At 36.7% G+C, this 17,611-nt stretch overlaps 1 protein-coding gene across 7 annotated transcripts in view; it reads right to left on the bottom strand.

Annotated features, from left to right (window-relative positions):
- Positions 1 to 17,611, bottom strand: part of apba2b (amyloid beta (A4) precursor protein-binding, family A, member 2b) — a 95,804-nt gene that overhangs the window by 53,239 nt on the left and 24,954 nt on the right. For all 7 annotated transcript variants that reach the window (XM_077228601.1, XM_077228603.1, XM_077228599.1 and 4 more), the window contains exon 2: positions 9,715 to 9,753. The gene's annotated coding sequence lies outside the window, so the exon portion shown is untranslated. The remainder of the gene's footprint in view (positions 1 to 9,714; positions 9,754 to 17,611) is intronic.

Below are 17,611 nucleotides of genomic sequence, written 5' to 3'. Positions count from 1 at the left end.
AGGATTGAGTACATATAAACAAAGCCATTCTGTGTTGTGTTGAGCTTGCTACACTTCAGTTTTTCTACTACTGTTTAATTCAATGTGTGACTTGCTGTTTCTTTGTAATAGCTTTTGACATTTACTAGCAATTTATATAACATTTTTTTTTTGATTAGCGTACTACATTACTGTATATCATTTGTATCCTGCAATACAATGCAGGTGTTTCTTTAGCACTTATTATTTGTTACCATCAGGTAACTTGCTGTGCAGCTGTACAAGTGTGAGGTTAAACCCCTGATCTGTTCACAGAGGTTTTGGAGGTTTGACCAGACCCAGGGGATCCTGCAGGCAAGAAAAAGAGAGAAAAGATGCAGACTAGAGGGGCGAAATCACCTTGTGCATCAAAACACTACCACTCTCCGTGTCTAACGCCCAGCAGAACAGCGAGTCCCAAAGCACGGCAGAACAGAGTGTTCCTCCTCATAATTCTCACTGCTTGGACACAGCAGCAGCATAAGTCACTTCAAAAATCAACACTACAGCTAGAAAATGAGTTCAGAAACGGAGGGTCTGTTGAAGAACTAAGGGTGTAAGAGCACACATAAACATGCAATACACAGTCTGCCTGCAGTACGAATAATGCATGATTCAGAGCTATTTTAAGACTTTTTTTTCAGTAAACTGCATTGCGTGCTACTTTCTGCCCATTTATCTGTATGGATAACAGAATTCAGTAGTTTAGCTTAAAAATCAATTGAATCACATTAAGCTCCTGATGTCAAGGTTATGTTTAGTTGCGTTGTGTTTTGGTTTCATTTTCCCTGTTGTCGTTGTACCTGTTACTTGTCATTGTTAGTTTCCACAGTTACTCATTAGTTACACACCTGTTCTTAGTTCTGTTAATAACTTTGTGTGAATTTAAGTTTTTGAGTTTTCACAGTTCTTTGTTCAGTGTTGTTTGTTGTCAAGTTTTACGTGGTTGTTTTGGCTAGCTTTTTCCTGTGATCACCTGAGTGGATTTTGGACTGATTAAAGACTGTTTTGTTGATACGCCTGAGTCGTGCGAATTACTGCAACCCGTAAGTGACACTTGTACTACTAGAACTTTTAACATTAAACCACATATGGGTCAAACAATTATATGTCGGTCTTCAATGTGTTTGTAATGCCCCAGAATTAAATAAGAGACTAATAATTGTTATTTCCTTGAAAAAAGGTGTTTTGAAACTAAAATGCTTCTAATCTTCATTTTGACCAATATACATTTCAGAGCTTCGAACTTGATCTGTAAAAAGATTGTTTTTGTCAGGTAAGCAAAAAATGGCTTTATAGAAGACACATCATTTTATACGACAGAATCGACCTGGTTACATCGGGTTACAGCACTAAAAGTAATTTTAAGGTTCATATTAGTTAAGTATAGCTTTTTAAAAAGAAGTAGCTACACATTTTTATGTAAAAGTGTAATACAGTTTAGGGATGCACCGTTATGTAAATTTTGGCCGATACCGATAACCAATAATTCTTTATATTTGAAAGCCGATGACCGATATATTGACCGATAAATCTAAATCCAAATTGTAATATAACTTGTGAGAGCCTGATTACAAAAACAAAAGTCTCACCATTTAAAGCCATGTCTCAAGCACACAATTATAATGTTCTCATTATAATTGTATGTAGACTATATGTCATAAAATACTGTACTTTTAGGAACTCAAAATGTACTTGTTGACTTAAGATTTTACTGTAAATATAAGTTTCACAATTTTGAATATTAATCTATCATTATTATTAGTGCTAATGTCATTAATGTTAATTATCTAACATTATTAATAGTGGATAAAAAAAGATATGCAATTGCCATCAGCTTGACGTGAAGTAAATACTGAGCTGAAAAAAATACAATATTTTCAATGATTTTTTCATAGAACAGTAAAAATATAAAAGCCAATAATTTAATTTTGGAAACAACATGTCTTTACATTAATGCCATTGTGCCATTATACCCTTATACTTTAGGAAGGGGGTCCCTCCCAAGGGGATCATCATATTTGAGGGGCCCTGCCATCAACAACTTTGAAAAGCTTACAAAGGGGGGAAAAAAATGTTTTTGGAGCCAAAATATAAAATTATTGTTCTGTTTGCTCATATAATACCAAGGGACTGGATTCATTTGGAACAACATTTGTGTTCAGAATGAAACTAAATTGCCTAAATGACTAACAAAATGAATATAATAGTCTGCCAGAGAGCACATACTGTAAATTGTATGGTAAACACTCACCCGCACACAAATTGCACTTGATCACAACATGAATAGCATCTAAATCTGATACACAGAGATCATCTGGTTAGTTCAAGCGTAGCAACACCGAAAAATTCAGCATTTAAGAATGCTGTTTTAAGGTGCATTATTTATAACAAAATGACAGGCAGCAGCTGAGACTATGTTTCTCTTTAAGGCATCAGTAATAAGCCATCCTACAACCTCTGAATTGATTCTGTATGCAGTTGAAAGCATGTGTGATGGCAAAGCAACAGAAACTTCCACATTCAGTCTGACTGCTCTGCACCAAATGCACGGATTAAGAGCCTATCATCACTGCGGGAGCGTATCATCAGTTTACACTGAGGCTTTTCATGGCTCCTGTTCATTAAATAGCCAGATCTCCTTTATTTACATCCTTTCTTGAGGCTTTTAAATACTTTTTATGAGAACTCATACCATCACTGGTCTAAGATAAAAAAATAAATCAGTCAACCCCACAGTTTTAAACAGCAGACTGGCGTGTGATGGGGTCCAATATGGCTGCTGTCCTCCTGGGTGCCCTGTCAGTTTGATGTTGACAGATTGAAACTATCTAAAGAAGATTACGTGCCTTGGTTTAGATCGGAGGGTGAATCACAACACTATCTTGCTCTTTCAAAGTATTTGGCTGGATGGCTAACTGCCATAAGCGAAGCGAGCGTAGTCTGAACTGAATCCCTTCTCTCTGCATCCACTAATCCTCTTTTGCACTTGATCAATCATGAGCTTGGCCAAACCCAATCACAGAACACACTCCAAAGAAACTGAAAAGAGAGAGGAAAAATGTGTCTGTCCAACCAAAATCCCCCTTGAGGATGTTTCAGTCACAACCAGTTTGCACCGGTTATAATAGGCAATGTTGAACAGATGTTTCATAAGCAAAGGAAGATGTTTTCATTTCATTTATTAGTTTAATATAATGTAATCCAATAGCAACAGCAGCACATTTAGGCGTAATACTATCACCAGCAAGAGTTTTATCCAGTTTTATTATTATTTACAAAGGATAATACAAGTTTCACAAAACATAATGCAGCCTGAATAGGAAAAGAACTGACATAGAACAATGGAAACATGAAGGATAAAGAAGATAACAAGACAATGACTGAAGAGAATAAATCAACAGGACCATTTGGTGCTTCCAGTCATGTCAGAAGGACTGTATTTACGAGTTGAGCTCACAACACCTAAAGTCACAATTACCAGTGGAGTGGGAAAATCAATACTTTCTTTAAACCCAAACTGACCAATCCTACCTTAGCAACTGTTACCGTCTACCATTTTATCAGACTTGTATTAGAAAATCTGCAAAATCTAAACATTACAAGATCTGTGTGTTAAGACAATTTTAAATGCAATTATATGTAAATTATTACAAAACACACTGAACCCTTAATGCTAAGTCATTAGTGACTCAATGTATCCAGAGAAGATACAAGAAGTATTTTTTTCCTTGCGCTAATTCTCAAAATAACTTTAGAAGTTCAAAAGTCAAAGTTTCCACAGTTACAAGTTACAAAATACAAATTAGTGCTGGAAATTAGAAGTCGGAAAAACCGCACATAGAAATGCTTTCCAATGTCTAAATAAATTATGTTCAAGCCCACTTAAGAATGATTTCTAATCCTATTTCACCAGTTTCTGAGAAAATTTTGCAGAAAAATCTCACAGTTTATTCCAATATGATGTTCTATTAAGCTTGTCTGAGTTACAACAGTAACCAAGGAAGTGAAGAATAGCAATAATGCCAGAAAATACCAAACAACATTTCTTCCTTTCTCAATTTCTTGATTCTCTATGGCAGCTCGAGAATTAAAAAAATACACAGAGCACTTCATTATTTATGGCTTGAAAAGCTTCCTGCATAGAAATGAAAAAAAAAAGAAAATATAAAATTGTCCAGCAAATCCATTTTTATTCCAACTAAAATTACTTGAATGCACATCTTGTCATTACTACGTTTTCCAAACTCATAACTTCCCAGGAGAACTTGAACGCAGGAAATAACTTAACCACACACACCTGAGAACAACAACCTAGACATTCACCATCTGAAATGCGATCTTACCAATTTTGCGATGTACTATATTGAGAATATCCAGTTTGGAACAAGCCTACGGACTTATCTATTTGCACAATTTAAAACACAGTATTGCATTAAATAATCAGTTGTCAAAATAATCATTAAACCATGAGTTAAACTTTAAAAAATTGCATAGTCTTTGTATAAATTAAATATACATTGATTCTTATTGAAACTACTAAAGTTATTCAGTCAAAAGCAGTGAGGGATTTTGTCTTTGTCTTTTTTTTAACATTAATGACACAGATAGCAGCAGGTATGTGCATTAGGCTTAAAGATGGAATGCATGGATCTACACTAAACAAAATTATAAACGCAACACTTTTGTTTTTCCCCCCATTTTTCATGAGCTGAACTCAAAGATCTAAGACTTTTTCTATGTACACAAAAGGCCTATTTCTCTCAAATATTGTTCACAAATCTGTCTAAATCTGTGTTAGTGAGCACTTCTCCTTTGCCAAGATAATCCATCCACCTCACAGATGTGGCATATCAAGATGCTGATTAGACATCATGATTATTGCACAGGTGTGCCTTAGGCTGGCCACAATAAAAGACCACTCTAAAATGTGTAGTTTTATCACACAGCACAATGCCACAGATGTCACAAGTTTTGAGGGAGCATGCAATTGCCATGCTGACTGCAGGAATGTCCACCAGAGCTGTTGCCCGTCAATGGAATGTTCATTTCTCTACCATAAGCCGTCTCCAAAGGCGTTTCAGAGAATTTTGGCAGTACATCCAACCGGCCTCACAACCGCAGACCACGTGTAACCTAACCGGCCCAGGACCTCCACATCCAGCATCTTCACCTCCAAGCTCGTCTGAGACCAGCCACCCGGACAGCTGCTGCAACAATCGGTTTGCATAACCAAAGAATTTCTGCACAAACTGTCAGAAACCGTCTCAGGGAAGCTCATCTGCATGCTCGTCGTCCTCATCGGGATCTCGACCTGACTGCAGTTCGTCGTCGTAACCGACTTGAGTGGGCAAATGCTCATTCGACGGTGTCTGGCACTTTGGAGAGGTGTTATCTTCACGGATGAATCACGGTTTTCACTGTACAGGGCAGATGGTAGACAGCGTGTTTGGCGTCGTGTGGGTGAGCGGTGTCAACGCTGATGTCAACGTTGTGGATCGAGTGGCCCAGCCTGGCGGTAGGGTTATGGTATGGGCAGGCGTATGTTATGGACAACGAACACAGGTGCATTTTATTGATTGCATTTTGAATCCACAGAGATACTGTGACGAGATCCTGAGGCCCATTGTTGTGCCATTCATACACGACCATCACCTCATGTTGCACCATGATAATGCACGGCCCCATGTTGCAAGGATCTGTACACAATTCCTGGAAGCTGAAAACATCCCAGTTCTTGAATGGCTAGCATCACCGGACATGTCACCCATTGAGCATGTTTGGGATGCTCTGTATCGGCGTATACGACAGTGTGTTCCAGGTTCTGCCAATATCCAGCAACTTCGCACAGCCATTGAAGAGGAGTGGACCAACATTACACAGGCCACAATCAACAACCTGATCAACTCTATGCGAAGGAGATGTGTTGCACTGCGTGAGGAAAATGGTGGTAATACCAGATACTGAAAAAGTCTTAGATCTTTGAGTTCAGCTCATGAAAAATGGGTGCAAAAACAAAAGTGTTGCGTTTACGATTTCTTTCCCAACTGTTTATTCACTTAAGACTTAACGGACTGAATGTAAACACTCGCCAAGACGGACATTTTGACATATATTTGTGTATATTTGACTGTTGAGGTGCACGCACAAAAAGTACACTTTGCTCATCCATATTCCACTCCGTCTTGCAGCGGGCACACAGAAAGTGCATGAGGATTGATTTCTTTCGCAATTTAATGCCCTTAAAAAACTCTTAAAAAAGAAAAAGAAAAAAAGCATGTCCCAGAGTAGACTGCATTTCATGACAGTAATGACTCATGTTACATGTTCTGACTGATTTGGACGTTAAGTTTAGGCTTTTAAGAAGGGGTGAAAGCACACCGCTTGAAAGATAAGGAATGGCATGCGGTACAAAGATAATTTTAGCTTGATTATCACGTTTTCATTATAGTTGGAAGCCAAAATCGAAACCACAACTATAATTTAATTCATCGCACAGCTCTACTGCAGTTGAATTGTTTTTCAAATGCATCACCACGCATGAAAGACACATCATATAATTTGGCCAGTCAGCATAGCCATCTATTAGGCAGTCATTGCTCTATTTTAAAATTATTACGAGGACATAAAAGATCACAATATCTACGATTCGCTTGAAAAGAAGATCAAGGACGTATTCAAGATCGATCACGAAATAAAATCGCCAGATCGCCAACCCCTAATGGAAACAGAACTTCAATACACAAAGCCATTCAATTAGATAAGTTCCCTCCACAATTTCAAATGTAAAACACTAATCTACTACTGAAACACAGTTACAGTATTGTCATATTTCAATGAATGTCTTCGGAGGAGGGCAGCCAGCATGCCTCCATTTCCATCCATTTAAAAAATATGCCAGAAAGGGCACGAGGCAGCACAGCAGGACACACCAGCACGTTTTGCATTTTTGTCTCCATCTGTATGTAAATTCTTCCATTATTGCTTGATTTGTAAGACCAAGGGCAGTAACACATTTCATCAAATGCTACATTTCCCCACCTACTGACGCTTTGCTCTGAATAAAGTACAAGGCCAGAGAAATACAGCTGAAAACAGCAGAAACAAAGTTCTGATCAATGTGTTGCTGAAAAAAACAGTAACACTAATTTAGTCAACAAGAACAAATAACATTTCAAGTTACATACAGTGTCATAAGGACATGCAGTCCGTGAGAAACACTTTCTGCTCGAACTGAAAAAAGAGTGCAACAAAAATTCAAATCTAAAAATCTGAAAAAACGTATATACCGATTCATCAGATATCATGAAATCATCACAGTGCACACCAGTGTTCCCCTGATGTCCGTGATCCTGATTGTATTGTCCATTTCGAAAACTCTTATTAACTAGATCATTTTAATGATTCAGTCAATAGATTCACAAAGTATCTTCAAACTCACTCATGAGTAAACGACTCAGAGGAAAAGTTCAAAGCTGCTAATGAATCTGAGTTCACAACTGAGTTCCCTCACTGAATCATTTTTCGATTATGCCCTATCCCAGCATTATTAAGGTATACTTCTGGTTTGACTTCAATTGGATGGCATGTTTGAACCATAATCAAAAAAGCGATTTTTTTTTTCAGATTTCCCTGTAAATATATTATATAAATATTTATATTATATTATATTTATATGGCACAAATACAATCAGGATCAGTAAAGTGACAACAACAAATTGTAGCACATTAATTTATACTAAATACATCAACAACAATAATTAAAAAACTTAAATCATCATAGTCTATATACAAAAAAGTACAAAATATATATAAATGACTCTCAAAAATAAACACTACACATACATAATAATCAAAAACAAGATAGTCATAACTTAAATTATCATTGTCTAAAAATTCCTTTGGCTACAACTACAATCTATCAGATTTAGATAAATTGTTGCCCTAAAATTTAAATTCATGTCTCATTTCTTTCTAAATGCACGTCTCTGTGCCCCTCCCCTCCCATCCATCAAGACTGTGATTTGTCTTTGCTCAGAAATCATCCATCAAGCCTCTAGGATTACACGATGTTGACAGACAGAAGAAGAGACACAACAGAAGACTCAATCCTTTTCTGCCTTCACAAAGAGCCTCCTCCTCAGAATGACCCCACCCTACGCTGCCTCGAGTAAACCAGTACAGGTCGCCATCTCTGCCCAGTCCTACCCCTTCAAAAACAAAACAAAAAAAAAGCCACAATGCTAAAAGATAGATTTTTTCCTTCACATATCCTCATGAAATATTCTAGCAAGTAAAGATGATGAATACATGATGAGAAGTGAGGTGTTTGTGCAGCCATACCGCTCTGTGATCCTTCCTCCACCCCATCACATCTTCAAAGACATTTCCCACGATACTGCAACCCTACACCAACCCCATCGCCAACACAGGTCCTCTGAGCACAGCAGCATGTGCCGGCCCCTCCCCCACAGCTCTTATTGCATCCTCACACTTTATTATACGGCACAAGGCCAGGCGCATGTCAATCGTAAGCGGTTGGACACTTTTGTTATAAATACACAATGAAGATAAATACAGACAACAGATGAGTGTTAGCCACGCTACTCAGAACTGAATTTTGAATGCTTTTTAAGTTATAAATAACTCCATTGAGGTAGCAAACAGAAAGCAAAACTGCAATTTAATTTTATGGAAGTAGAATTCAAATGTAAGTGTCATTTTTTTTTACTAAAGGGAAATTTGTCAAGATGATTTTTGAATGATGGCTTGACAGATCTTGTGTGAAGTTTATAAAATAAAGCTTACAGGTAGATCTGTTTGAAATGTCATCTATAGAAATTTGCATTCAGTTTATATATACACTACTGTTTCAATGTTTGGAGCCAAGAAATAAAAGAAACTAAAAGAAATTAACACTTTTAATCAGCAAGGATGCATTAAATTGATCAAAAGTCTAGACATTTATAATCTTACACAAGATTTATATTTTAATTCAAATGAATGCTGTTCTTTTGAACTTTTTTATTAATCAAAGAATCCTGAAAAAATTTTTTTATCAGTTTCCACAAAAATATTATGCAACACAACTGTTTTCAACTTTAATAATAAGTGTTACTTGAACAGAAAATCAACATATTAGAATGATTTCTGAAGGATCATGTGACACTGAAGACTGGAGTGATGATATTGAAAATTCAGCTTTGCCATCACAGGAATAAATTACATTTTAAAATATATTAAAATAGAAAACTATATATTAAAATATAAATGTTTTAAATAATATTTCACAATATTACTATTTTACTGTATTTTTGATCAAATATTGAGCATAAGACTTCTTTCAAAAACATAAAAAATTCTTCATTATCCCAAACTTTTGACCAAATATATAAAGGAAGTGCAACTTTCTGTAGTTATGTTTAATAAATCCATGGGTCAGAGTAGAAGAACACTTCATTCCCCATGCCATTACTGTATCTGTGGAATTTCCTCTAAATCAGTTCCACCTCCTGTTATTTCCACAGACTTTCACAAACTTCACCTACCATAACATTTTATCACGTTTGAAAACAATTCCTTCAAACTCAGCGCAGGAAAATGCTAAAAACAAGGCCTGAATATGATGCCAAAACCAGGGAGACATCCATCTGTCATGATTGCACAGAGAACATTCTCATTTTAAAAGACACTTACCGATTGTTGCGGGGTGAAGAATATCTCTCAGGCACAAAACTAGAAGAGAAAAACAAAGAGATGAATGAGAATTTCACGACTGCACAAATAAAACATTTCAATCTGTCCTCGCCTGCTGAAGTCCAAAGCATTTTGTTCATTGATTCATTGATTTGTTCAAAATTATTTCTAATGGGAGAACCTTAGCTTCAGTGATGTTTTTAAAATGACAACTGAATAAGTCAAACACATTGTATTAAAGACACATACAAACCCATGCACGCAACTGTGTCTGCTATAGAGTCAGATTTCTAGTTAATGGTCACATCATAAGTGAAAAAAGACAGCTGCGAGTTTGATTGACACATGTCTGTGACATCTAATGTTTAAAGGAAAACAGGAAGCTTGTTTTCACTGGCATGTCTCACACTTTGACTCTGTTTGGTGCCGAAAGTTGATTCGCGTGCCATGATTACTGAGCACCAGCTCACAAAGAGGCTGATTCAATCAACAGTGGCACTGCTCTGGCACACTCGAGGAGGGAGGAGGAGAAACAGAGACGTCCCATCCGAGACAACTGATGCAGAGCAGATTCTCCTGACAGTGTCACTTGTTCTCTTGTGCGTGTGCTTCTACACAAGCAGATGTTTTCCATTAGATAAGACTGATAATGACACCTAACATGTCCCCCACAGACTTAGGTGACTTTGGCAGTCATTTGTACACCTAATTGTAGAAGTGTCCTATAAATTTGTAGGGACATGCGTCTTCCAGATGGACCGAGACTAACAAAAATCAGATCTGATGTGAAGTGACGATGTCGCACCCTATTTTCTGCACCTGCCCCAAACACAATGTGGAGAACATTCCCAAAACCTATAATCAACTGAGAAAGACGAGAACATCTTTATTTAACCAATAGAGAGCTCCCAAGGACATAAAGGCTTTGAGGATTATGGCTAATGATTCATATAGCATCAGTTGTTGAGGGAAATAGGAAAAATGACGAGTTGTTTGCACAGTTGCACATCTCTTTGACATCTTGCTGGCAGATGATGCTCTTTCAAATGCAGTTCAACAGCTACTGGTAAATCCACAGTGATAGGCAGAGTAAGAGGATTCAGCTCTATGGACAGATGGAGAGGAAGGGGAAATATGTGCACACTTTCTTTGCATTTTGAGGGAATACTTCACCCAAAAATGAAAGTTCTGTCATCATTGACATTCATGTTTTACAAAACCTGTTCTTTCTTCATAGTGACACATATAAACTGTATTATTGTGAAACATTACAATTTAAAATAGCTTAATATAATTATATATTAATCTTAATTGTATAATATAATATAAAATGTACTTATTCCTTAAATGGATCCTGAATAATCAACCATCACTCCAGTCTTTAGTGTCACATGATCATTCAGAAATCACTCCAATAAGCTGATTTGCTGCTCAAGAAACATTGTATTATTATTAATGTTGAAGACAGTCTGCTATGTATTTTTGTGGAAATCGTAATAAAAAAAATCCAGGACACTTTGATGAATTGAAACTCCAAATGAAAAGCATTTATTTGAAACATAAGTCTTTTGTTACATTATAAATGTCTTACTGTCACTTTTGAACAATTTAATGCATCCTTGCAGAATAAAAGTATTAAAATGCAACTGACTGGTATATATTTGAAATAGCCTATATGATTATGGAGCCGTACTCATAACACAAGTAGGTTTGAAATAATAATGAGGTTAAGAAACAAAAATGTCATTTTTTGAGTGAACTATCCCTTTAACACTCACACACTTTTTCATAGACTTCCGTCACCATCTTTTCTTGTCTCTCCCTTACAAAGCTGTACCCTGAAAGCCATTTTGATAAAAGCTGCCATCTGGGGCGGAAGCAGGGTCTAATTTTCCAGCCAAATCCTGTCAAATGGCAGTGTAGCTGCATGCCTACAGAGCGGTGTGGCTAAAATCCCCTCTCCACCCCTGCAGACCTGCATTATGAGCACAGAAGAACAGAATGGCACTGATGTCAGCATGCTCCATCGGGGAGGGTACCTGAGAAACACCACAAAAAGAATGAAAAGGACGAGGAGGTGGACAGGATAGGTGAGCTGAGAGATGCTCGTGCAATCCATCCATCACTGGCCTTTGATTACAGGGGGAAATGGGTCCTTGTCAAGACACCATGACAGGCCTGGCTCTGCCCAAAAAGCCTTAATAGCTCAACTGCTCAACATTTCTTTATCACACCACTGCTGTCTGAGCCTGTTTTGGTGTTAAAGGGATAGTTTAGCTTAAAAAACAATAGTTTGTCATAATTTACTCACCCTCAGGTTGTTCTGATCCTGTATGCCTTTTATTTATTGGGACACAAAGGGTGCATTTTAAAGAATATTCTGACTACAAAATGAAAGTGATTGAGGCCTGGTGTTACCAGGCTTCAAAAAGGACTTCCCATCCAAAGTGTCCATATGACTTTTTCCCTATATTCTAAGTCTCCTGAAGTCATATGATAGCTTTGTGTGTCATACAGACTGAAAATTAATTGTTATTCACTGATAAACTTCAGTGGACTGTTAACTGACTAAATCATTGAATCAATGATACATTTAGATCAGAAGAAATGATTAATTGAAAAGAATATTCATTAATTTATTCATTCAAAAAGGACGATTAGTTCACAAATCAGACACCATAACTCATGTTCCAAAGAGAGCTAAGAGCAGATGTCAAGACAAAAATACAACATACATGTTTTTTTTGTGAAAGATATCTCACCAAGGCTGCATTTATTTGATCAAAAAAACTTTAAAAATTATAATATTATGAAATATTACCATTTAAAAATAGTTGTTTTCTATTTCAATATATTTTAAAATGTAATTTATTCCTGTGATGGCAAAGCTGAATTTTTAGCATCATTACTTCAGTCTTTAGTGTCACATGACCCTTTGGAAATCATTCTTGTATCCTGATTTGCTGCTCAAGAAACAGTTCTTATTATTAACAATGTTAAAAAGTTGTGCTGCTTCATATTTTTGAGGAAATATTTTTTCAGGATTCTTTGAAAAATAGAAAGTTCAAAAAGAACAGCATATATTTGAAATAGAAATCTTTTGTAACATTGCAAATATCTTTGTCACTTTTGATCAATTTAACACAACCTTGCAATTACTAACCCCACACTTAAGTGTATATGTGCAGAAGCATAAGTTTGGAACTACATGAGGGTGAGTAAATAATGATTCAGACTTGTTGGGTTAACTGTTCTTTTTTAATAAACATTTTATCTGAAGCTGCCTCACATGAACCATGAAAGCAAATACAATTTATTATGACTGAATCAACATGAATGCATTAGGTTACACCAACCCATTTATAAAAGTAAAATAAAGTAACCTTAAAGTCACAATTGCATGTTAACACTAGTGAAAGTGTAGTTCTACGAAATCCTGCCACTTTTGAACAGATCAAAATTCATGTATCTAAAACGAATTGAAGTTTAGCAACTAGCACCATAGATCGCTATGCATCGGCTCAGTGCTGCAGAGGTAAACACATAGCCTATTTATGTCTGCAAAAGAGTGCTGCGCTTGGAGTGAAGAGTGACTACTGACTGACTCAGTCTCCCATGGGAGGCAGATAGTTTTTCAATGAGAGCAGGAAAACAGGCTGTGCTTCTTGGCAGGGGCTAGCAGTGAAACCAGACAATAGACACACCTTTTATCAAAGTATAGTCTTTACCAAGTTTATTTAATGCTATGTGGTCTTTAGAAACTATTAAACTAACAATGTCAGAAAACATCAGAGAGGTTACTGCGGTAGATTTGATGCATGAATTCATATACAGAACTTTATTACAAGCCCTTTATCATCTGTTTATCAAACTCGTGTCATATTTTGCCTTGTGGAAAACACTGTTTCCATAACTGACAGACTCTACAATCCTTGTACTTCTTGTTCGTTTCCTGTTTGTTTCAAACAGTTTCCTTGATGACAGATTCTTGCTAGTGAAACTGTCTAAAACCTGTTGTAAAGCTCTCTTTGCTTTGCATGACAAAGAAAGGAAATGAATAGGTGCATGACAGGAAAGAGATTCGTTCTCATTGTCATTAATAATCTCCCCAAAGCTCCAGGTGACTTCTGCTGAAATTAAGAGACCTACTAAACCTTGTTTGGATTAATCTGATGATTATTCATGAATGTCAGGGATAGCCTCTGGAACGCAGCGTGAGGATTTGCTGCTGTCTGTGGTGCTGAAACACATTCAGATGACAGAAACAGAATTGGATAGGGATGTGTGCATGTTGGAGATTCTACTGTAGCTCACATAAACAACATCTGACTAGCCTCACGTACTGTGACGCATAGCACATATAATGGAGAGTATATTCAACAATTAGAAGTTGCACGCTTCACTTTTGAGTAAATGCAGAACATAAAAGTTTCTTTTTTAATACCACACAAAAATGTTTTCTGCCTGTGACTCATTAAACCTTCAGTTTTGCTGGCATCCTAGCAAAAATGTTGAAACTTGGCAAAATGGCTAAAATCACTAACAGCGTATTCAAAGACATTTTTGTACCAAAAGAATTCTATTCTATCATCATTTATTTACCCTCATGTTTTTCCCAATTTTGTTGATATTTTAAGAAAAAATAAGAAAATACATTTCTGAACACATGCAATATCTTTGTTTGAGGAATAGACTCAAATAAAGTCAAATTAGTTCAAATAATTTACTATCATGAACAAATTGTTTAGTCCAATTTGTGAACCAACTTAAGAGAACTCCTAATTAAAATCAATCGCCAATTTGTAAAGTTAGGACTGCACACGGGCATTGAGTGGACCAACCTGAAACATATAGGGCTGGGCGATATGGAGCAAAAAATATATCTCGATATATTTTGCTATATCTCGATATACGATATATATCTCGATATCTTTACAGGAAAAATAACCCCCCAAAAACTACTGCAAAAACAAATATGCCAAATACCACAGTCTTTTTTTTTTAAGTGGAAAGAGGTAGGCAGTTCATGTATGAACAAAGTGCTTCTGCGACATTTAAAAAAAAAATCCCTGTATACAAAAATAATAATTTAACAGTAAAATAAAGGAAGAAATAATACATATTGTCTTCTTTTCATTAAAAAATGAAACAACTCAAGGTAGGCAGTGCATATAGGAACAAAGTGCTTCTTTGCTTTTTCCATGTTGAATGAGACAAATCGCAAGCAGTGTTGACAACTATTTTCAAAAGAAAGTAGCTAACGCCTTCCTTAAAAGTTAAATGTCGCTAGATAACGTGATAAGAGAAGACATTGATGAAATGCTTTTGTTTATTTGGCAAAAAAGGAGAATGTGTATTGCTATCTCTACAGGGACTTATCCGCATTTTTAGCACACAAAGATTAAAATTAACTTGCATTTATCGAGAGTGATTGAAAAGCATACGGAGCCGTTGCTCTCGCGGTACTTTGATGTTATTCATCGATCGCTCTGTGCAGCGCCGGTGTGGTGCCGAATTCTGACGCCCGCCAAAATTATTACCCCCCTAGTATGGTAGGTTTAAGATTAGTTGTGGGGGAGGGGTTAGGATTAGGGGTGGGGTTAGGATTAGGCAATCAGATATTTCAACGAGGGGGGTAATAATTTGGCAGGGAGTCAAAATTCGGCACAACACCGGTTCAAGTCGAACAAGCCTCATATGTATGTCCATTGTCCACACATCTCTTATTTCGCACGAAAAGTAAACACACTGTCTGAGGTCACGGGCACGAGGTTATATTGCGCATGCGTCGAACCGTGCGACGCACACACGCACCGAACCAAGACAAGCGAACCGAACGGTTCGGATGTTTTTTCATGTACCGTGCCACCCCTACTGCCAAGTGAACAGACTTTCCTTGAAAGGGACTTTGGTTTAACTCAATGATCCAGAAGCATAAAAAAAAAATTCTCCACCCACGGTTCGGCATGCACTTGCACCGCGGTTCATCTTAAATCTAATGATGCATCTATAATATGGTTTGTTAAAAATAACAACACGTAAAACAGACAGACAGAGTTAGGCTAATTTATGTTTTGGCTTACATATTGTACACCTAAACTTTGTTCAAAAGGAGTGCAATATGCTCTAATATGACAAGTCATTTAACTTTGTGAGCGCTGGTGAGACCTGAACAGCACAAGTTGCTATCCGTGTTTAAACTAAACTCATTTTAGCATTGCCAATTTAAACATTCAAGCTCAAGAAGAAAAGAGAGAGAACTCGCATGCGCGCTGTGAGAAGATTTGTGCGCGCACATGGAAAGCCACGTCTCAGACAACGCTGAGTTCTCTTTAAAGTCTAGCGCTTGAAGAGACAAATTCACTCAAAAATTCATGAGGAAGACAATGTATGTGTATCAGAATCAGTATTTTGGATCTGTGCATTATGTCTTAAATTAACAGTAGCCTAATATTACGGCTGTCTGTGTTTTTAATGTTACTCAAACAACAAAAGACATGGAAATCCCTCACTGCTCTTGACTGAACTTTTGTAACTTCAATAATGATTCAACTTTCTATAATTTATGAAGATTATATTCAATTATTTTACATTTGATTACTTCATTAAATTTCTGTACCTGAAAACTACTGTTATTTTTGCAAAAAATAAAACTACTGGTAAGCACTGTTTATTTATTTGTATCTTTGCTCTATTTTATTTATTTGTGCTGTTGCTTGTAATTAGATTTTTTGTTCTTATTTTCTTTATTTTTGTTTGACAGTAGTCCTTATTTTTCCTGAACATAGCAGATACCGAACCTAACCGAAACAGAGATCCTAAAACTGTGATACAAACCGAACCGTGAGTAGTTTGAACCGTTACACCCCTAGTGTTTGTTCACTATAAACTACCAGTGTACAGGAAAGAGCTGTGTGAAGACTCTTAAATTGTCCTTTTGTGATGCACTGAAAAATAACAGGGTGAGTAAATGATGATAGAATTTTCATTCTGAGATTTCTTTTAGAAAAAAGCAACTTTTGCACTTCAGTAACTTTAGTTTTAGAAAATGAATATGATGTCTGCTGTAGTGGTGAGTAATCAGACCTCTGCTGCCAGAGGCTAAAGGGAATGACCTGAATGAATAATGTGAATCCAGGTCATTTCCGTTATTCTTTCATCTGTCTCCACCTTCTCATCTCAGTCTTTCTCTAGTGTACAAATTCTCTCTCTCTCAGGACTTTCTCTCTAAAGCATCCTAGCTCTGTCTGCCTCCCTTTCTCTGTCATTTAAATGCCCATTCCCCTCTCTTTGTTCTGAAGTATGAGCGCTGGCCATAGTCTACCAGCCATCAGTAATGCACCAGACCTGCTGACATCCCAGCAGACACAGCCCAGGAGGTTCTGCTGGAGGGAAGAAAATCTATTGTCATCGATCTCCTTCTTCACATAGGCTTCCCTTACAACACACTTCTTATTTTAAAGGCTTGCACAATTCCCTGCCATTTACACCCTCTCAATTCCTGTATAAGGTTATAGGCTGCTGTGCCCTTCTTTGCTAGAGCTAAATCTGTTCTCTATGCTGCAAAAATGCTTGGGATTGTCTACCAGTAAGACACTGTGCATCTTAAATCCAAAAGGGGATAATAAACACCCACAATGGGTCAAGATAATCTGCGCTGACCTGTAACAAGTTTTCAGAGGATCAGGAACGATCCTTTTGAAGAGTGTCTTTTCATCCACTGCTTTGACAGAATTTAATTTTTAAATATTATGCATTATACAAATGTATAAAAACATATTAAATATTATTATAAATAGTATGCATTATGCAAATACTATATATATTAGGCTATACTAGGCCTATATATTTATACATTTATCAATCATATAAAATCATTAATAAAACATGACATTTG

Source organism: Siphateles boraxobius, unplaced genomic scaffold (genome assembly GCF_051911475.1).
Source record: "Siphateles boraxobius isolate OS27281-9 unplaced genomic scaffold, OSU_SipBor_1 130, whole genome shotgun sequence".
NCBI classification, from domain to species: domain Eukaryota; kingdom Metazoa; phylum Chordata; class Actinopteri; order Cypriniformes; family Leuciscidae; genus Siphateles; species Siphateles boraxobius.
This window is presented reverse-complemented; position numbering and strand designations above follow the sequence as displayed.